Source organism: Lissotriton vulgaris, chromosome 9, assembly GCF_964263255.1.
Source record: "Lissotriton vulgaris chromosome 9, aLisVul1.2, whole genome shotgun sequence".
In the NCBI taxonomy this organism is placed as follows: Eukaryota; Metazoa; Chordata; class Amphibia; order Caudata; family Salamandridae; genus Lissotriton; species Lissotriton vulgaris.
The window spans coordinates 722011559-722031111 of NC_141697.1; positions in this window are offsets into that span (position 1 = coordinate 722011559).

A 19553-nucleotide genomic window follows, 5' to 3' on the forward strand; every position below is an offset into this window, starting at 1 on the left:
GATGACCCCAGGAGGTCACTCCCTGCTTGCGTCCAGGAACTGAACGCCTTTGCACGCGTGGCCGGCTTTAAAATGAATATGGCCAAATCGGCTGCCCTGGACGTGTCGCTCGCCGCGGACACCAGGAGAGACCTTCAGCGTCTCTTCCCCATGCAGTGGTCCTCATCCACGGTGCCATACCTGGGGATCCTGCTGGCGCCTTCGCTGCCTGAAATGGTCAAAGCAAATTACTCTTCCCTTAGCAAGAAGATTAAGGAGGAACTCGGCCGATGGAACAAGGGCCTGCTCTCGTGGCTGGGCCGTATCGCAGCGGTGAAGATGACGGTGCTGCCTCAGATCTTGTACCTTTTTCGCGCTCTACCTCTCCAGCCCCCTGTGGGTTGGATACAGCAAGTGCAGGCTGACATCTCCCGTTTCGTGTGGCAAGGCCGCAGGCCTCGGATGAAGAGAGTTCTCTCCACGCTTGCTCCGGAGGCGTGGGGTCTTGGTATCCCGGATCTCCGGAAGTATTTTCAGGCGGCGCAACTCCGATACTTGGTGGAATGGAGCAGGTGGGAATCTGACAAGCACTGGCTCTTTCAGGATCAGGCGGTAGCGGGACGTACCCTTCAGGAGGTTCCATTCCTGCGGCGCGCACACCGCCCGGCTAACCTCTACGCCTCATTTGTCACCCGGGTTCCCCTGCGGGTGTGGGATGCGGTTTGCGAGCTCCGCGAGCTAACTACCTTCCCATCACCGTTTACACCCATAGTTGGTAACCCGGACTTTACTCCGGGCTTAGAGCCGGGAGCTTTTTCCCACTGGGTGAGTGCGGGTTGCAGGGCACTTTTCCAGATTTATGGGCCGGAGGGCGTGCTTCCTTTCCAGCAACTTCGACAGGAATTTGGTCTGACGGAGGTAGACAGATTGCGCTACATGCAGGTCCGCCACTGGGCTCTCCAACCCCAGGTGCGCGACGTCGCAGCCCGTCAAATCACTCCTTACGAGCGGTGGCTAGTGACCCGGACCTCGGATGCCAAGCTTATTTCCAATCTATATAAATTTCTCCAACCCCCGACGTTTCATTTCCATAATCCGGGAAGGGAGCGCTGGCACAGAGAGTTGGGCAGGACCCTGAGCCACAAGGAGTGGGACAAGATCGCATATCGGGCGAGGCACTCTGCATACCACACTGGGCTGACGGAGACCTTTACTAAGGTGTCCACCTACTGGTATTACACCCCGGAGAGGCTCTATGAGATGCACAAACTCACCGACAAGGGATGTTGGCGGGGCTGCAGACAGGAGGGTACTCTATCGCACATTCTTTGGGATTGCCCGGTACTGACTGCTTACTGGAAAGAGGTTCAGTATGAGGTGGATAGACACTTTGAGATTGAGCTGCCGCGCTTCCCGGCGTATGTCTTGCTAGGCCTTCCCAACGACTTAATGTACCCGCTGAAGTCCCGCAGGGGTAGGCAGATTGCTATTGCGCTAGGCTCAGCGGTCCAAAATATCCTTGTCCACTGGCGCACCTCCACTGCCCCCTCCATCACTGGTTGGCTACATTGACTCTGGCAGGTACTGGGTATGGAGAAGATGTTGCTTACAGTGGCTGGAAATGTAGATCAGTTCGAGGAGCTCTGGCACCCCTTCCTGGCACTGCTGTCCACAGAATTCCGGGAGCTCACATGTCCGAGGTACCTGCGCCTTCTTAGGCTGACGCCACCGGCGACCCCGGCGGATTAGGAGGGATGGGGCTGGGGGGATTAGGGGTTGGGGGTAGGCTGTTTGGGGCGGACGCTTCTATTGCGGGCTATTGGACGGGGATGTTGGGGTATTGTTTTCTTCTCTTTTCTTTTTCTGGGGGCGGGGGGCTTGGAGGGACTGCGTTGTGTTTTGCTGTGTTGCAGGAAGCTACTCGCTCTTAGCTCTGGTTGGGAGGTCGGGGAATATAGGAGGGTTGTGTGCACTACCTTACTGCCTTACAGCTGATGCCTTCCCTTCCCCTCCTGGACCACCGACCTTCCCCCTTTCGACCAGAACTGCTGCAACATGTCTCTTTTTCTTTTCATTGTACTGTATGTAACCTTGACCTCCTACCCCCCTTCCCCATGTTTTTTCGTTTTAATAAAAAATGCTTTAAACCTAAAACTGCAGGAGCTGAAAAAGACTTGGAGACATCATTTTTCCAGATGCGCATAGCCGACGGGTCAAAGAGGTCATATTTGTATCCAGCTTCTCGCAAATGAGGCCTCAAATCTGAAAATTGGTGTTGTATTTGAACTGTCTCCTTTGCAAAATCCTGGTGAATAAAGACTTTAAACACAAAGTTCTGCGCACTCAAATCCAATATAACAAGTAGAATACTACTATATGTAATTGAAAAAGACAAATGTCCAACATTGATTCCTGGAGTTTGATGTATATCTTCTTTTATTAGATCATCACACCAATGGTAATTTACAGCCAGCCGACACGTGTTTCGTTATAGGTCTGTACAATCACAGATGCAATAACTCTTCAGGGCTCGATGGCTGGATCCTTATTTATTAGGGCCCACGTCCGGTGTTAATTCCAACCCGGCAGGGTAACCTTATAATGGGAAGGTGACGGTGTATAGTCTTCCGATATTTTCGTGTAACAACGTTGTAGATGACGCCAGTATTCCGCACCTCGGTGCCACAAGTATTCAACAGTCCAATGCCATAAGACGTAAGAGTTCCTTCGTAAATAACCACATGGATACGTGTGGTGTATTGATTCCAGGGCCGAATCACCCTCGCTACAATGGCGTCCCGGACCCGGAAGACTTCCGGGTTGGAATTAACACCGGACGTGGGCCCTAATAAATAAGGATCCAGCCATCGAGCCCTGAAGAGTTATAGCATCTGTGATTGTACAGACCTATAACGAAACACGTGTCGGCTGGCTGTAAATTACCATTGGTGTGATGATCTAATAAAAGGAGATATACATCAAACTCCAGGAATCAACGTTGGACATTTGTCTTTTTCAATTACATATAGTAGTATTCTACTTGTTATATTGGATTTGAGCGCGCAGGACTTTGTGTTTCAAGTCTTAGATGTGAATTTTTCAAATTTAAATTGAGGGGTTCTGTGGGTCCCCCCTCCCTGCCAGCACCAGTTACTTTTGCATTTACAGTAACATTCACGCTAATATTGTCTGATCGCCCGTACTTCCTGTATACTTAATACCCTTTCTCTGTTATGAATAAAGACTTTATTTCCTTCAATTAGGAGTGAATGGATCTATTGGTCAGCCTTTCGTAGGAGTAGGAGGTGATGGTGCCTCAGAACTTTAAATATGGCTTGTCTCCGTTTGACTTGATGAAGTTTACGAATCAAGGGTATTCTGTGAGCTTTATCAATCTCAAAACGTTCTGGAAATTTGATATTTAAAAGTTTAGGTAGAAGGTTTTCCGAGAAAAGACAACAACTTTGTCCCTCAACTTCCTCTGGAACATTAAATATGCGTAAGTTGTATAGTCTGTTTCTATTTATCAAATCAATTAATGTACATTGGAGAGAAGCAACCTGAGGAATAAGTGGAGCCATAGTTGTAATGGCTTTAGTATTGTCTTGAATTTTAATCTCATTATCTGCGACTCTCATCGATAGTGAAGCCATATCTTTCTGAATATTTTTAATATCTGAAGAAATTGTGTCAGTATTAATATGAATAGCTTGAATTTCTTCCAAAATGTTTGACAATTAATTATCTTGTGAATCAATAGCTTTGGATGTGGTAGGAGGAAGTGAAACAGCTTGTTTACACCTATTTGACACCATTCGGGACTCCACACTGTTAAACAGAGAGCAGGCAAGTAACAGAAAATAAATTACATTACAAATAGCAGAAACGCTGAAGTGCGTTATGGCTTTCTGTCTGAATATTATAATTAATGAAGCGAAAACAGCTCCAGAAAGTCTTAAACGATGTTCAAGAAAGCTTCAATGAATAATAAAAAAGGACAACAACCCTTTAACCTGGTGGAGAAAGAAGTTGTAGCAATCAAGAGGCAGGAAAAAATCCCTTTAAGTGGAGGAAGGCTTCTCAAGAGAGGAGCTGCCCAGGAAGATGTGCCCGCCTCCTCTCTGTGCACAGTTCACAGAGAATGCTGCAGGGAACAAGAGCCCTCTCTGAGGAAAAACACAAAATGCCTACTGCGCTACACACAAAGGCACCAGGCTCTCAAAATTCAGCCCAACGCCTCCGCAAACACCAAGGAACATCTGGGCCAAAATGATGCCAAAATGAAACCCCTATTGTCGTGAAGAGATTGTCAAAAACGCAGGTGAGGACGGAGCTCAAAGGACGGCGGCCATCTTGCTTCGTGCCAGCTACCAACTCCCTTTGCATTGCAAGTCTTAATTGGAGTTAACACTGAAGTGTTATCTTTTGACATAATAGCCTCACCAGTCTATGCTGTAGGTTTTGTAATTCCTTGGTTAAAGAGCTCTCCTACATATGTCAATTGAGTTAACAGAAAAACATTTTGTCATCACTTTTTTGCCATGATCAATGCTGTGCTTTAGGATGTGCCATCTCACTTTTGTCAGGATCATTGCTGTGCTTCAGAATGTCGATGGTTACCAAGTAGTGAGATAAAGGACATCACATCCAAATTAATAGTGGCTAATCTTTCTTTTGCTACTGTAGTTCCATGCTTTTTTTAGTTTGTGCTAAGCCTAGAGTCTATTTACTATCCCTCACACTGAATATAATTGTGCCAGACCAATTTAACTTGGTGCTATTGTTTTTTTGACATACTTATTCCTTAATTGAGAAGGAAAAGATACTGAATGAGTATTTTGCAGAAGAATTTGGAAAACGGTTTAATTGTACCAACTTCAATACCTTCTTGCACACTTTTGTTTTTTACAAAAGAAAGGTCAAGATGTTCAACCCAGTATTACTTTTAGAGGTTTAAATGAGGTTATGATGAAAGTTAGACATTCTTTACATCTTATAAAGGACATCTTGGAGTCAGTTAGTGAAGCAAGTGTCTTTACTGAACTTGATTTACGAGGGGCTATAATCTGCTGCGTATGAAGAAAGACTGAGTTTTCAGTATTGTCAGTGTTTTATGTATTTAATATCCTCTGATGTCTTCAATCAGTTTGTGTTGCTTTATTTGTGTGATATTCTGGTGTTTTCAAAAGTCTCTCAACAAACACCAAGATTATGTGAGCTTCATGCTATGAAGACTTTAGAAACAAAATTTTTCATGAAAAGTATTTGTTTGAAACTGAAGAAGTTAAGTATTTCAGATCTCTATTGAGTATTTCTGGCCTTTCCATGTACCCAAAGAAAGTTTCAACTATTTTAGATTGGTTTTCAAACACCAAATTTAAAGAAAATCAAAGTTTCTTTAGATATGAAAATGTCTACCATCAATTTATCAAGAACTTTGCAGAGATAACCAGTGACATCTCCTATGTTATGAAAAAGGAAAATATGAAGATCAAAACAAAAGAGCTTTAAATGAAAGAGCTTTAATACACTCAAATATTTACTGAAGCACCAATCTCATTTTATACTAATTCTTCAAAGACGTTTATTGTGGAAAGAGCACTTTAAGAGCTTTATTACAAGAACAACAAGATGATGGACAAGAACATCTTGTCTTTTATTTATCTCAAGCTCTGCTAGAGTTTAAGGAGACCTACTCAGTTCTTGAAAGAAAACATTCAGCAGTGAACATGGCTCACACTGAAAGGAGCTACCTTTTGATGGACAACTAAAGAACCTATTGAATTTCAAACTGATCATTGAAATTTGCAGTGTCTTCAAAATGTTCAATGCAGGAGTAGTCCTCAAGACAGATGGAAATTTTTGATTTGTTGTCTAAGATTTCACTATTACTTATATTCCTGGTTCAACAAAGGCTTTGATTGTTGCTCTATTTAATCTTTATCCAGAGTCATCACCTGAAACCAGCCTGTCATTTCCTCTCAAGGTGTTGCTGGAATAGTTCAGTCATCATCATCCTTTTGTTTAAGTTAATTAAAGCCATAACAAATAACTTCATGGTTCATAAAGAAAGCGTTAAAACAGTGCATGTGCTGTACTATATAAACATATTAGACCAAAATGATTTGTATGAATGCTATAAAGAACCCTAAAAGGCTGTTTGTGCCATAGACATGGCAAAAAGCAAGTCCAGTGTCAGAACTAAAATGTAATAGACATTTAAAAATACATCCTGTATAAATACTGAGATCTAGAAACAAACAATCTACGTAAGTCCTATCTACAAACAGATCCAAGATCAAAGTTAAATTGCAATAGGCATTTCGAAAAGTTCATCCTCTATAACCAATAAAGTGCCTAAGTGAGTGATCTACAAAAGTCATATCTAAGAACCAGTCTTGTATCAAAGTTAAGGTTAATAAAGACAGCTAAAAAGGATGGCCTATATAGTTACTCAAGGACAAAAATTAAAAGAGAAAGGGACATATTAGCAAATTGTTGTCCAATGTGTAGCTGAGCGGCTCTTGTTAAGGGTAGAAAGATTTAACATTAATATCATCCCAAACAGGAAGCGAGAGCTGGGCTAACTTCATACGCTCTGGACTGTGGGACCCAAGATTTAAATCTAGACATGGCTGATGTTAAACACTTCACAAGTTTACCACTGAGGATAATGTCCTTTGGGTAAAAGCAAACAATCACAGTTTACCTGCAGGTACGCATGCCGCATCCCAAGAAGTTGATTCTTAATAGCCTTCTTCTTTCCTTCTTTAGTGCACGGCAGATGCAGATGAAGTAAATAATGTCCTCTTAGGCAGACCCACATAGCCGGCACTCAACATAATTCCCAGTTTTCTCCCATGGAAGCATGGTAGACCTTAATAATGTAATGCTAAATCTATATCTCATGTACCTTAACTTCAAGTAAAGTTCATAGGTTTCACCAAGATAGGGATGTGGTTTTAGTTTCATGTATCTGCCGATAATCATCTAAGTGTGCGACCTTTTGAAAACATTTCTTTAGTTTTAAGCAGAAAAAATGTACTTTTTTAAGGCAGCCCGCAAAAGGAGGCCATCTTAGATGGCATGTAAATGAAGTCTACTTATTGTTTCTTTCAAACATGCCTTAGCTGGATTTGGAGGATTTTCATTTAGGGATCCATTGCGAACTGATTTCAATCCATAGCAGCACTTCACGTAGCTCCCATATCTTGAAAGTACTTGTTTTAGGATCCCAAACTCTAAGTATATCTGTACTGGTATATTTTGGAACTGAGAATACATATCTGTAAGTTCTTAAAATAGCTTGTTCTATAATGCTTGCAACCCTGCCAGTAAGCACCACCGAGCAGTATGCCAGAGCTGGGAAAAGTTTACCAGAGATCACCTTAAAAAAATTGGTAGTATGCTAGGGTCTCTTAATGAATTAAAGAGAACACCGAAGGCATGACATTAGTGAGTCGCCTTTCCTTGTGACTTGAAGTTTTAGTTCAACAAATATTCAGTCTTTTTAGACAAAGTTAAGGTGCTTCTAGAACAAATCCATCCAAAGGATTTAGAAGGTCTTCGTCTGAAGACTTGTTTTGTTAGATAAAATGAATTGTACTTCTGCCAACAAGCTGTTGTTACATTGACTAAAGAATTACAGTTCAATGTAATGAGAATGTGCCATGACTCTGACATTTCTGATCGTAGAGGAGTTAAGACTATGCTGAACTCAGTCTTACAATCTTTGTGGAGTCCAAATGTTTATTTTGATGTCCAAGAATATGTTGTTGCCTGTCTTAATTGTGTTGAACATAAATTAATGTATTCTAAGCCTTTTGGCTATTTATATCCATTGCCAATGGCCCTTGAACCTATACATATGATTTATTTAGATGTAATATGAATCTTCCGCCTCCAAAAGGAGACTGTGTGATAATGTTTACAGTAGAAACATCTTCAGTTCTGGTCCTTTTCTCTCCTTTATCCCAGTTACCATCAGCAGAAGAAATGGTACAATGCTTTTGACTGATATTATAGTCTTTATGGATGTCCTCATATTATCATTTCTGATACAGGTAATCAATATCTATCACTGTTTTGGAGAGCTTTCTGTAAGGCATTGGAACTTGAACACATTCTCTCTTTTGGCTCTCATCCTCAAATAAATAAGCAAACTTATCAACCTTATCAAAATCTGGAAACATATATGTGTTTCTACTGTAATGCAACTCAAGATATTTGGACTTTCAATTATGAATTGGAGAAGTTTCCTAAAGTAATACCACTAAAGTGTTAATTTTCTTTTGTATGCAAGGATTTCATCCAAGAGTTTTGTTTCTTCTCTTTACATCGATCCTTTTGTGCCAATACCTACTATTTGAATCAGTTGCAGAAAGAAGGGCAATTTGTTTCTGAAAGTTCATGCCATTCTAAGGTTAGAATGAAGGCATATTTTAGTTTGAAAAATCAAATTATTATCCTTTTGCTCATGGAAAAAAGGTTTGGTTGTCTTCTTTTTTTCTTCCTGTCCATACCTTGCCAGTCAAATACGATTGTTTGGTCCATTTGTGATAATTCATCCGATCAGTCCCTTGGTCTGCTGGTTGAAATTTCCTTCTATCTTTCATTCATCCCAACTGAAGCCCTAAAGTTCCTAATACTATTCACTGACTTCTGTCTGAAACTCTGCCAGTCATGATACATGGATACCTTGAATTTGAGATTAATATAATTTGCTATTTCTCTGGAGTTTTGAGGTCAATTTCAATTTCTGATCCACTGCAAAGGTTATTCTTCTAGTGAACATTCTTGGGAAGATGTTTCTGCTGCCTTGATAGTATTCTGTTTCTTTCAACCACAATCTGATGAACTGGGAGCTTCAGAAGGGGCATACATCTTTGCTGACCAGAGATTGTAAATTGTAAATTGTAAAATATTTATAAAGCGCATGGCTACCTGGAGGCATCCCAGAGCTAACAGTAGCAACAGTGCGATGTTCACTCAGTTAGGAAAGAAAAATGTTTTCAGGGATCTTCGAAAGGAAAGGTGGCTGGGTTCTGTACGCAGGTGGGGGGGAAGGGAGTTCCAGAGTCTGGCAGCGTTGAATGAGAATAGTCGGCCTCCACTTCTGGCCTTCCTGATCCTAGGGATGATGGCCAGGTTCTTAGTTTTGGAACTAAGGGATCTGTTGGGCTCGTAAGGCTGGATAATACTTTGAAGAATAGGGGGCCCAGTTTTAAATAAAGATTTATGAACAATACACAGGGATTTGAACTCAACTCTCACCTGAACTGGCAGCCAATGGAGAGATTTCAGGGCAATTTTGGCAGAGTGGTATTTAAGGAATGCCCAATAAGAGTCTTGCTGCCCAGATTTGAGTAATCTGTAATTTGGAGAGAGTGCCAACAGGAACACCCAAAAAGAGGGCACTAGCATAATCCAACTGAGATAGGACCAGAGCCTAGACCATGTTTTTCCTAGCCTGAAGAGGCAAGAGAGGAAAGACCTTCCGGATCACTTTAAGGATCCAGAAGCATAAGACAGCAGTTTTCAGCGCCTGAGTTTTAAATGTAAGTTCATGATCAATCCATACACCCAAATTCTTTAACTGGGTCTTAGGAGTGGGGAATGGACCCATAGAGGTAGGCTAGATTTCAATTAAATCATGGGGAGGGTAATTACCCAGGATCATAATTTTGCTCTTTCCCCCATTCAATTTTAGGAAAGAGTCGCTCATCCATCTTGCAATTTCTTCCAAGCACCGGCGAAGGCAGGGAGGGGAACTTTCCACTATATTGAACGCAATCACCAGTTGCGTATCATCTGCATAGGTGACTATGTGAACTCCAAAGGGTGAGACTGCCTCTGCGAGGGTGCAGATATAAGCATTAAACAAGGTGGGGCTTAGGGAAGGTCCCTGCGGCACTCCACAGCAGAGGGGTGTCCGTTTGGAGGTGACTTCATTGTCAAAGACTTGGAAGGATCTGTTATTCAGAAAAGAGTGTAGGCATGCCAGGGCAGTTCCAGTGATATCTAATTTACTGAGCCTATGGATCAGAATCTGATGGATTACGGTACCAAAGGCCACGCTGAGGTCCAGAAGGCGGACCACCGGGGTGCCACCGGAGTCTACTATCCTTCTTGACTCTTCCACTACTGAGAGAAGGGCCGTCTCCGTTCCCTGTAGTGGGCGAAAACCTGTCTGGGTCCGATGGAGAAGGTTATGAGTCACCAAGTAAGATGATAATATTAGATTTAAATATTTTTGGTAATTTTACTTACCCCAGGGAGCAAAGAAATAGGGCGGTAATTTCCCAGGTCTGAGGGATCAAGACTAGGTTTTTTTAACAGAGCCTTTACCATGGCTTCCTTCCACAAGGGAGGCACTACCCCCGAAGAGAGTGAGATGTTAATAAGGTCTAAGATCACAGGAGAGACCACGCCTGCTACCGTTTTAAGTTTCCCTAAAGGGGCAGGATCCTTGGGTGAGCCACTCTTTACCTTAGAAAGGAGGCTTTCTAAAACAGGCATCTCCATTGCCGGAATTATGTCCAAGGTGGCCTGGTTGCAAAAAGATAGGGGGGCTAGGGAATCCTTTTTGATACATGGGAATGAGGAATAGATAATTTCAAATTTGTTCAAGAAAAACTCTGCTAGCTTATCACATTGAGCTCCCGAAATATCAGGGGCGACAGGTGGGGGAGGAACTTTGGAGAGAGTTTTAACCATACTAAAAATCTCACGAGAGGAGTTGGGTGCTGTTAAGATTTTATTTCCATAGAAGTCTGCCTGAGCTGCCTTGATTTCAGCTTTATAATGATGAATGCTTCTCTATATAATTTTTTCTTATCCGGTGAGAAGCTTCTCCTCCAAGCTCTCTCGAGTTTTTTGCAGTTTTGTTTCAGGCCCCGTAGTATAGCTGAATAGCAGGGTTTTTGAGTGACTCCCCTTTTGTTTTTAATGGTTTTTACGGAACAAGGACATCTAAGGATGTTTGGACCCAATTGTTAAAATTATCATTGGCCGTGACTGTGTTTAAGCAGGGCGCTGGTTTAGTTTCTTCCAATACTGAGGTCCATTGTTCGATTGAGAGTTAGGTCCAGGGACGACTTTTTGAATAAGTTGGGGATTTACATGAGGCTAAATGGGGTGGTGACCAAATGAGAGGAATAAGAAAATGGTCTGACCACGGGACAGGAATTGGTTTCCCTCCAGATAGATCCACTAAATTCGAAAAAATGGGGTCTAATAAGTGACCCTTTATATGAGTGGGTTCACTAATTTTTTGAATAAGTTGGAAGGCTGTTAAGTCCTTGGTAAGTTCGTTTACAGATGTCTGAAGGGATGTATGACGTTACAACGCATACTTTTACAACGCATACCTTTACAATGCATTTTTTACAATGTAACATCCACTACAACGCATTCCATTACAACGCATGCCATTACAACAAATTTTTAAAAACTACCTTTACAACGCATTCCATTACAAAGCATACTACCTTTACAATGCATACCATTACAACGCATACCATTACATTGCATGTATGGTAAGTATTGGATAGTGTAGGTGTAAAAATTACTATTCTAACTCCAGGGGGGTGCAACAGTAGGGTAGGTGTTGGATAGTGTAGGGGTAAAATTTACTATTCTAACTCCAGGGGGTGCAACAGTAGTGTAAGTGTTGGATAGTGTAGGGGTAAAATGTACTATTCTAACTCCAGTGGTTGCAACAGTAGGGTAAGTGTTTTGCAGACCCATAGGGGATTTTGAGTGGAGCAAGGTGTCGTCTGCAAACATCATTGCTGGTATACTCTTGCTTGCTAGCTTAGGGGCATCAATATTCTGACATTTGTTTATAGCATCCACTAAGCCATTAATAAAGATGCAAAACAGTGTGGGAGCTAACACGCATCCTTGCTTCACTCCCCTATTAACCTGAATGCAATTAGTGTGTTCCCCATTCTTGCCAAATCTAATTTGGTCAAATGTGCCATTACGTAATTTCCTATGTAGGAGTAAAAGATAACACGAAAGTCCCAACTCCTTGAGCACCTTCCATAGTGGCTCTCTAGGGACCAAGTCGAAGGCACTTTTAAGGTCGACAAGGACCAGATTTAGGCTACCGCCCCCATTGTTACTAATAGAGGAGCTTGAGACTGAAGATCTGGTCTATCGTTGACATCTTGGCCCTAAACCCCGCCTGGAGGGGGGAGAGGATGTTATTATCCTCCATCCATAGTTGTAGGCGATCCAAAATGATTCTAGCGAACACCTTCTGAGAGACGTTGATCAAACTGATCGGTCGATAGTTGATTGGGAGAAGAGGGGAACCCTTTTTGAATATTGGTATCACCTCTGCACCCAGCCAAGTCTCAGGGGGTCCATCCCTTCCAGAATGGCATTAAAGACTACCCATAAATAGGGGCCCCAGATCTTAGGTTCCACCCGATACAGGTCGCCAGGAACCCTATCAAGGCCAGCTGCTTTCCCTGGCACTATTCTGTCTAGGGATTTATACACTTCCTTCAGGGTGATCTTTGTGGTATCTGAATCTGTTTCTAAAAGAGCTAAAATTTCCTGCCCCTGACCCGTACATTCATCAGAACTTTGAGCTTATAGGAGTTTATAGTGGGCTTCCCATTTTTCTGCTGCTATATTAGGTTCAACAGCACCCTGTCCTCTTACAGTTCCTGAGCTCACTATATTCCAAAAAGATTTTGAGTCTTTATTTCCCAGAGCCTGTTTAAGATTTGCCCACTGTTCCCCTCCCCAGGAAATTTTAGCAGCGTGAATGGCATTTTTGTAGACAAGCCTTGCCATTTTTTATAGTGGGACTACACTTTGATTTTATGGCCTCTATCAAGGCACTTTTAATTTTTCTACAATTAGAATCAAACCAAAATTATCATGATTTATGGGCACCGATCCTACGACATTCTTTCCAAAAGACATCTTTCGGTCTCAGGAAAGCTTGGTAGTTGATTTCAGCTACCTTACTCAAATGGGGTACTAAGTTATCATAGTGGACGTACTCTAACATAGCCTAAAGGTCTGGGATGAACTCCCTATATAGTTGTAACGACCGGATTCTTGAACCAGATGGGATCAGCTCCTCAGAGCACCTCCAACCCAGTCGGAACGTAATCACCTCCCTCCTTAGAACGTATTTACAATAGGTATGTACATATATATATATTTTGTGTACCTAAGGATGGGGAAATAGCAATGTACATGCATAGGTTTTCTACAATATCCCACTCATACCAGTTAGTCTCACGGCAACTTAGGCCCAGACTAATCTACCCTAGGGCAGTTCTGATTAGTTACCATTACACACTGACCACAATCAGTGCTCACTCGGCAAGTCGCAATCCTGCGTGCCTACACACTAGGCTGCAGCCCTAGTGCTCTCTTCCTCACAATCCGGTCCACAATCTGGCGGACCTAAGCACTGGTGTCCCCCCCAGTGTTCTCTCACTCACAGACCGATCCGCAATCCGGCGGATCTAAGCACCAGTCTCCCACCTGGTGTTCTCATTAACGCCGCTTACCAACGACGATCACTCTCCTATGAATACCTTTGGAAGGAATCTCTTATTGGCTACTCGGGATATGATACTACAATAACAAGAATTACCATAACTTGCCAAATTAAAGCATGTACCATATATTCCTCACATCAAGTGGTCCCTCTCTCCCTCATTATTCAGTCACCTCTTACCTGACCGGGAATTACATCCGTTCATGAAAACAATGCCTGACTAGAAGAACAGGTTACCCTGATTGAACAAGAATACGAGGCACATGTTGGTTCACTAAGAACTGGGGTATTTTATTACAATGATTATAAAAACACAATACTATACTATAACATATATCCTGCAAAGAAAAGTGAAAGGTTAGAATGTGCACACTATAGGGTATGGGGGGACGTCACCTTATGGACACGAAGTCGGGGTTCGGCAGTCATCTAGGTTCCCTTCTCGTCTGTGCCTTGGCTCGTCTTAGAATCACACCTCAGCAGTCACGAGTACACGTCTGCACCGCTATGCTCTGTCTTCTCTGCTTTCCTCCAAGTCACTGGAACCTTCCTCTTATTAGCTGCTGTCTCTCTCTCTGTCTCTGGTCGTTCTGCACTACTTCTCTTTCCCCTTCAATCTTTCTCAGAGAGTATCAGCTTCATGATCTTTCTCGGACTTCAAAATGGCGACTGTCTGCCTTGAAATAATTAATGGCATTGATGCTAATGGCTAGCTGCCGCCTACAGACTGACTCACTCACAGCCTAACGCTTTCGCTAATATGGAAGCTTGTCCTTTCATGGAAAGTTACGGCCAGTAACCTGCCGCCCACCAAATTCTTGTACCTCCCCGTACCAAGGACACGTTCCCAGCCGGCCGGCCTGATGTTGTGTCTTCGGAGTGGAGAAAAATACAGTCTTTCGATAAGGGCCAGCCTGAGCCGGTTCTCTCCAAGCGAACAACACTTCGAAACTAAAACATTACACTTGACCTAGAAGCATCTCAAGCTGCCGGGGCAGAAAGCAAGATGGAGTCTCTCCCGTTTGAGGCCTACAAGGCCCGAAATAAGCATAACTCCATAGAAGGTATACTAACACTCTTGCAAAAGGACGGATTATCACTAATACTAATGAATCTATCCCCTAACATAAGTTTATAAGCCCTGGAAAAGGGTACGAAAGTGCATTACTGTGCCTTATGAATAGGCCCTGTCTGTAGTTATAATTCCTGCACTAGAATGATAATAGACTAGAGTCATATCCAATCATCCTCCCTCAAAGGAGGGCCGAAAAAGTCGGTCAGAACAATAGTGTTGCCATTTTTTCCTGGGAATTCTCTAGCCATGACCACTTCACTCTCCTCCTGTTGTTGCTGAGGAGAAGCCCATTGTCTTGGTCAGTATGACCCGGGCTGTTTTCGGCCCCAGAGAAGAATGCAAAACTTACTATCAGTGCATTATGGTCACTGTCCTCACGTGATATAACACTAAAATCAGAGGCTAACGACCATATTCTGGTTTCCAGCAGTATATAATCTAGAATAGAGGAATGGCCCAACCTGTTGTAAGTATGACTACCTGGGGAATCTAAGGGAAACCACCCATTGCATGCTCTCAGTGAATATCTGAGAGTAGAGCTTTAATTTGAAGAGCTAAGGGGGACCATGCCCTGATCCGAGGGATATTGGGCTTAGGAATAGCCCATAGCTCATCCTCTCCAAGTCCCCAAATTCCATTAGGGGCTCAAACTGACAGTTCAGATCGCCACCCAGAATTATTGCAGCATCTACGGGAATATAAGAGAGGAGGTCTTCTAAATGTGCAAGTACAGGGGACTCCTTGCCCGTCTTAACAGGCCTAGAATAAATATTAATTAAAAAACATTTAAGATTATTAGGAAAGGATAGTATTAGGCAAAGGATATCTGGACTGTGTGAATCCACTTGCCTAATGTCGCAGCTCAGATGGCATCCCACCTAAGTGCTAAGTCCGCCTGAAGGCCTGCCCTTAGTTCCAGCAATGGCAGGGATATGGAATGATGCGAAGCCTCTACGAACCGGGTGGTCTTTGGCCCATGTTTCCTGAAATAAGCATATATCACAGCAATCTACAAAAACTCCCCATTCTGGACAATGTAGTTTATTTTTAATGCCAGCCACATTCCAGGATAGTAACTTGGTTCTATGGAGGGTGGACTGATTATCGTCTGGAGCCTTCATAACTAATTCCCTCGTTGGTGGAACTGCAGGATCGTTTACAGAATTTTGAATGAGAGGAGGATCCACGTGCCCTGCATTTTCTATGAAGCTTTCAGCTGAATTTAACTGGCTGATAAAAATTTGCTCAAGGGTAGATGGGATCTTGCACGCTGCCCTTCCACTATCAATGACAATCTTCAATTTTCCCACTGCCCTCACTGTGCTAACTTCAAGCATTGCTAGCCCAGCGTTGCTACATGGGGACCCTGGGATCGAAAGTCAATCAACCTCCTCCAAACTCTCAAATCTGTTAGGGGTAAATTGAATGGTTGGGGCTGTTGCATGCCTACCACCTGACCCCTCCCAGATCGATGGGAAGGCTATTCCCTAATGCCATAACGTAACCCGACCTCTGGACCACAATCAAAACCATGATTGTAAAAATAAGTGAGGGTAAGAAGTCTGATGGTAGAACCTCCGTTACTCAGATATAAGACTTGTTGTACCAAGTGGTGGTTCCTGAAGTTAACAACTACACAGTCCCCGCTAATGTCTTTAACCCGGTTGCCAATCCACTTCACCCTTCGGGTCATCAAAATGTCATCTGCATTGGCATAAGAGAACTGATATTGCCTAGCAAGCAAATGAAGACATTTGTTTTTAAGTTCCAAATGAGTTTCGGTTTTATCTTCACCCAGTGAGGGAACTCCAGCAAGGACTAGTACATATGGTACACTTGCAGGGGGCAGATTACTGGAAGGTAGCTCTTGACCTCTGTGACCTTGGGGTGTGGGGGCTACTCTCTGGACTGTAGGGATCTCCTTTCAGCCAACGGGACCATCTGCCTTTGCCACTGTATTACGAGCTGTTGTATTGCTAGAAGTTGCTATCCCCATGTCTGCAATATGGGCAGTAGAACCTTCCCCTCTACTTTTCTCAGCAGATGTATTGCTCAGACTGGTACACAAAGTTGGAGCCATATTTCTCCCATGTGTGTCGGCTGGGAGTGGTGGATTTGATTGTACAGTGTCTATATATGTGCAGGACTTGGTCATACTGTCCAAACGGGAATGGATTAGGGTGAATTCGTCTTTTAAAAGCCCACTGATTTGATTGAATAATGCGTTGGAAAATGAGGCAGTCCATTGATTATTTTCCTCTTTTTGCCCCCCACATTCTTGGGTTGAGAATGATGATTAGCCACACTAGCATTAGCGGGGTTTTGGTGCGCCCTCTATTTCTGGTAGTTGCTTTGCATGTAGCTTCTATGGTTGGAGCAAGCGACTTAGGTGTAGAGGCATGACTTTGTATATTGTCACCCCTTTCAGGGGGAAGGGAAATGTTAGTTGGTGACAAGGTCAGAGGGAGGCCCGGAGTTATGGAAAGTCGGTGCTCAGTCCGCTGATTTTCTGTGGCCACCACTCCTATCGCCCTTTGTAACATCTGATCGATTGATGTCTGGGGGAGAAATGGAGGGGTGGAACAAGGGGGGCGTGGCATAAAGCTTTCACAGTTTGTTTGCCCATACTCAGCTCTATAGTGCCAGCTAATTTTGTGGGGGCTTTCTTGATACTGAAAATGACAACAAGCCCAGAGAGACGACTGAAGTTAGCAGAGTAAATAGTGGCACTTACAGTTGTGGCAGATGTTCACTCCTGCTGCCTAACCCCTATTTAGAACCCCTCAGCTCCTAATACTTTCCTCCAGGCGCAATTTTCAAGCCAAAGGGGATGGCCGAGCCCAGCCTCCTCCGGCCACTGACCGGCAAAGACGGGCCCGCACTTGGCCCGGGATTCGCCAGACACTGCCCGCTCGCGTCCCGCTCCACCGGAGCCCTGTACTTCTTATACGCACCTCCTGGTGCTTACTGTAGTTGTGGGTGGTGTACGCGCCGCTGTTGCTGCCGGGTAATGGAGTCCCGGAATGGCGGCACTGGCGGAAGAACTCTGTAGCGGTGGCGGCAAGGTTGCTTTCTGGTAGGTGGCCCCCACAAACAAACAGGGCTCCCGCTCCAACGGAGCCCTGTACTCCTTAAAAGCGCCTCCTGATGCTTGCTGTGGTTGTGGGTGGTGTACGCGCTGCACTTGCCGCTGTTGCTGCCGGGTAATGGAGTCCCGGAATGGCGGCGCTGGCAGCAGGACTCTGTAGCGGTGGCGGCAAGGTTGCTTTCTGGTAGGTGGCCCCCACAAACAAACAGGGCTCCCGCTCCACCGGAGCCCTGTACTCCTTAAAAGCGCCTCCTGATGCTTGCTGTGGTCGTGGGCGGTGTACGCGCCGCGCTCGCCTCTGGTGCTGCCGGGTAATGCAGTCCCGGAATGGCGGCACTGGCGGCAGAACTCTGTGGCGTAAAAGCGCCTCCTGATGCTTGCTGTGGTCGTGGGCGGTGTACGCGCCGCACTCGCCTCTGGTGCTGCCGGGTAATGCAGTCCCGGAATGGCGGCACTGGCGGCAGAACTCTGTGGCGGTTGCGGCAAGGTTGCAGCAAGGTTGCTTTCCGGTAGGTGGCCCCCACAAACAAACAGGGCACCATGTCACTTCCTGTCTTTTCACTCCTCCTTGCCACTCCAGCTGCCACTCCCCATTGTTATTTAGCTGTTCTTGAATTCCAAAAATTCTCTCACATCAAGTCATTCTTTTTCTTTTTCTCCTCTCTTCAGTTTCTTCCTTGCCGTGCATAACTTGTTCAACTCTTAATCTACGCTTATAATATTACTATCTGATTCCACGGCACAGAGAACAACTTTCCCATTTCTACATTTTCCTACCTCACATGATTGTTTAGAGGTTTGTTAGTCCAATTGGTGGAGAGGAACTGAGAGCATACTAAAACCCTAGAATGCACATTTTCTTTAACCCCTTCGATGCTGGTGACGGAACCATTCGGTCATCAGACACGGTTGAGCTGTGCTGATGACGGAATGGTTCCGTCACGACCACACCCATTATCATTGGGGCCCAGCACAGGGGGAAAATATCAACAGCAGCGATGAGGTTAAATACAAGTACAGGATTGGAATCGTAGTGTAACAGCAAAATGAAGTCATCTGGTAACCCTAATACCAGGTGCTCTATTTCACTGTTTTCCTGACTATTTTCTCTTTATGTATCTTTCCCTTTCCATCATAACTCTACCTTTTTATTTATTTGCCCCTTTCTACCCTTCTCTGTTTCGCTCATTTTCTACCGCTCTGTTGGTTTCCATATCTCTCCATCTCTCTCCACTCCTATTTCTGTCTTTGTTCAGCCCATTCTTTCTTTGACTTCCTATCTCTACATCTTCTGCTCTTTATCAATTCTCATACCAATTTTTGCTAACTCTATCTTTTCTCACTCATTCTCATATCCACCCATCAGTCCAGTCATCCTCCCTGTTTCCCCTGCAGGTAGTTGTGGAACTGGCTATTGCTCTTTGCTGTCTATGCAAGTATTGAAGGTTTGCAGTTGGCTTACGCATCTATTGTCAATACTGTATCTATTTGTGAAAGATTAATACACTTCTGCTTAAAGTGTGCAGATGCTTAGTGAGTCTCACAGAACAAGCAACAACCAGAATGCTGGTGCAGCTACTGTCCACACCTTGCCTGCTTGGTGATTGAGGCTTACAAAGCTGCCTTTTGTGTTGTACCTGCTTTGTTAGGGAAGCATGTGCTGTTGATTTCTTTAGATATGTGTGCTGTAAGGGAATTTTCCAGAAATAGTGTCTATGCTATGCATGTATTTGTAGGGTGGTATTTACTCCTATTTTCTGCATAAAGCCTGTTTTGTGCGGGAGGCTGGTAATCCTGCTTCCCATGCTGTGCCTGTTCTTGAGATTCTGTAGTGTTGTTCGACTATATGTGCTAAGACCCTTGCAGTTCTGAGCGGACTC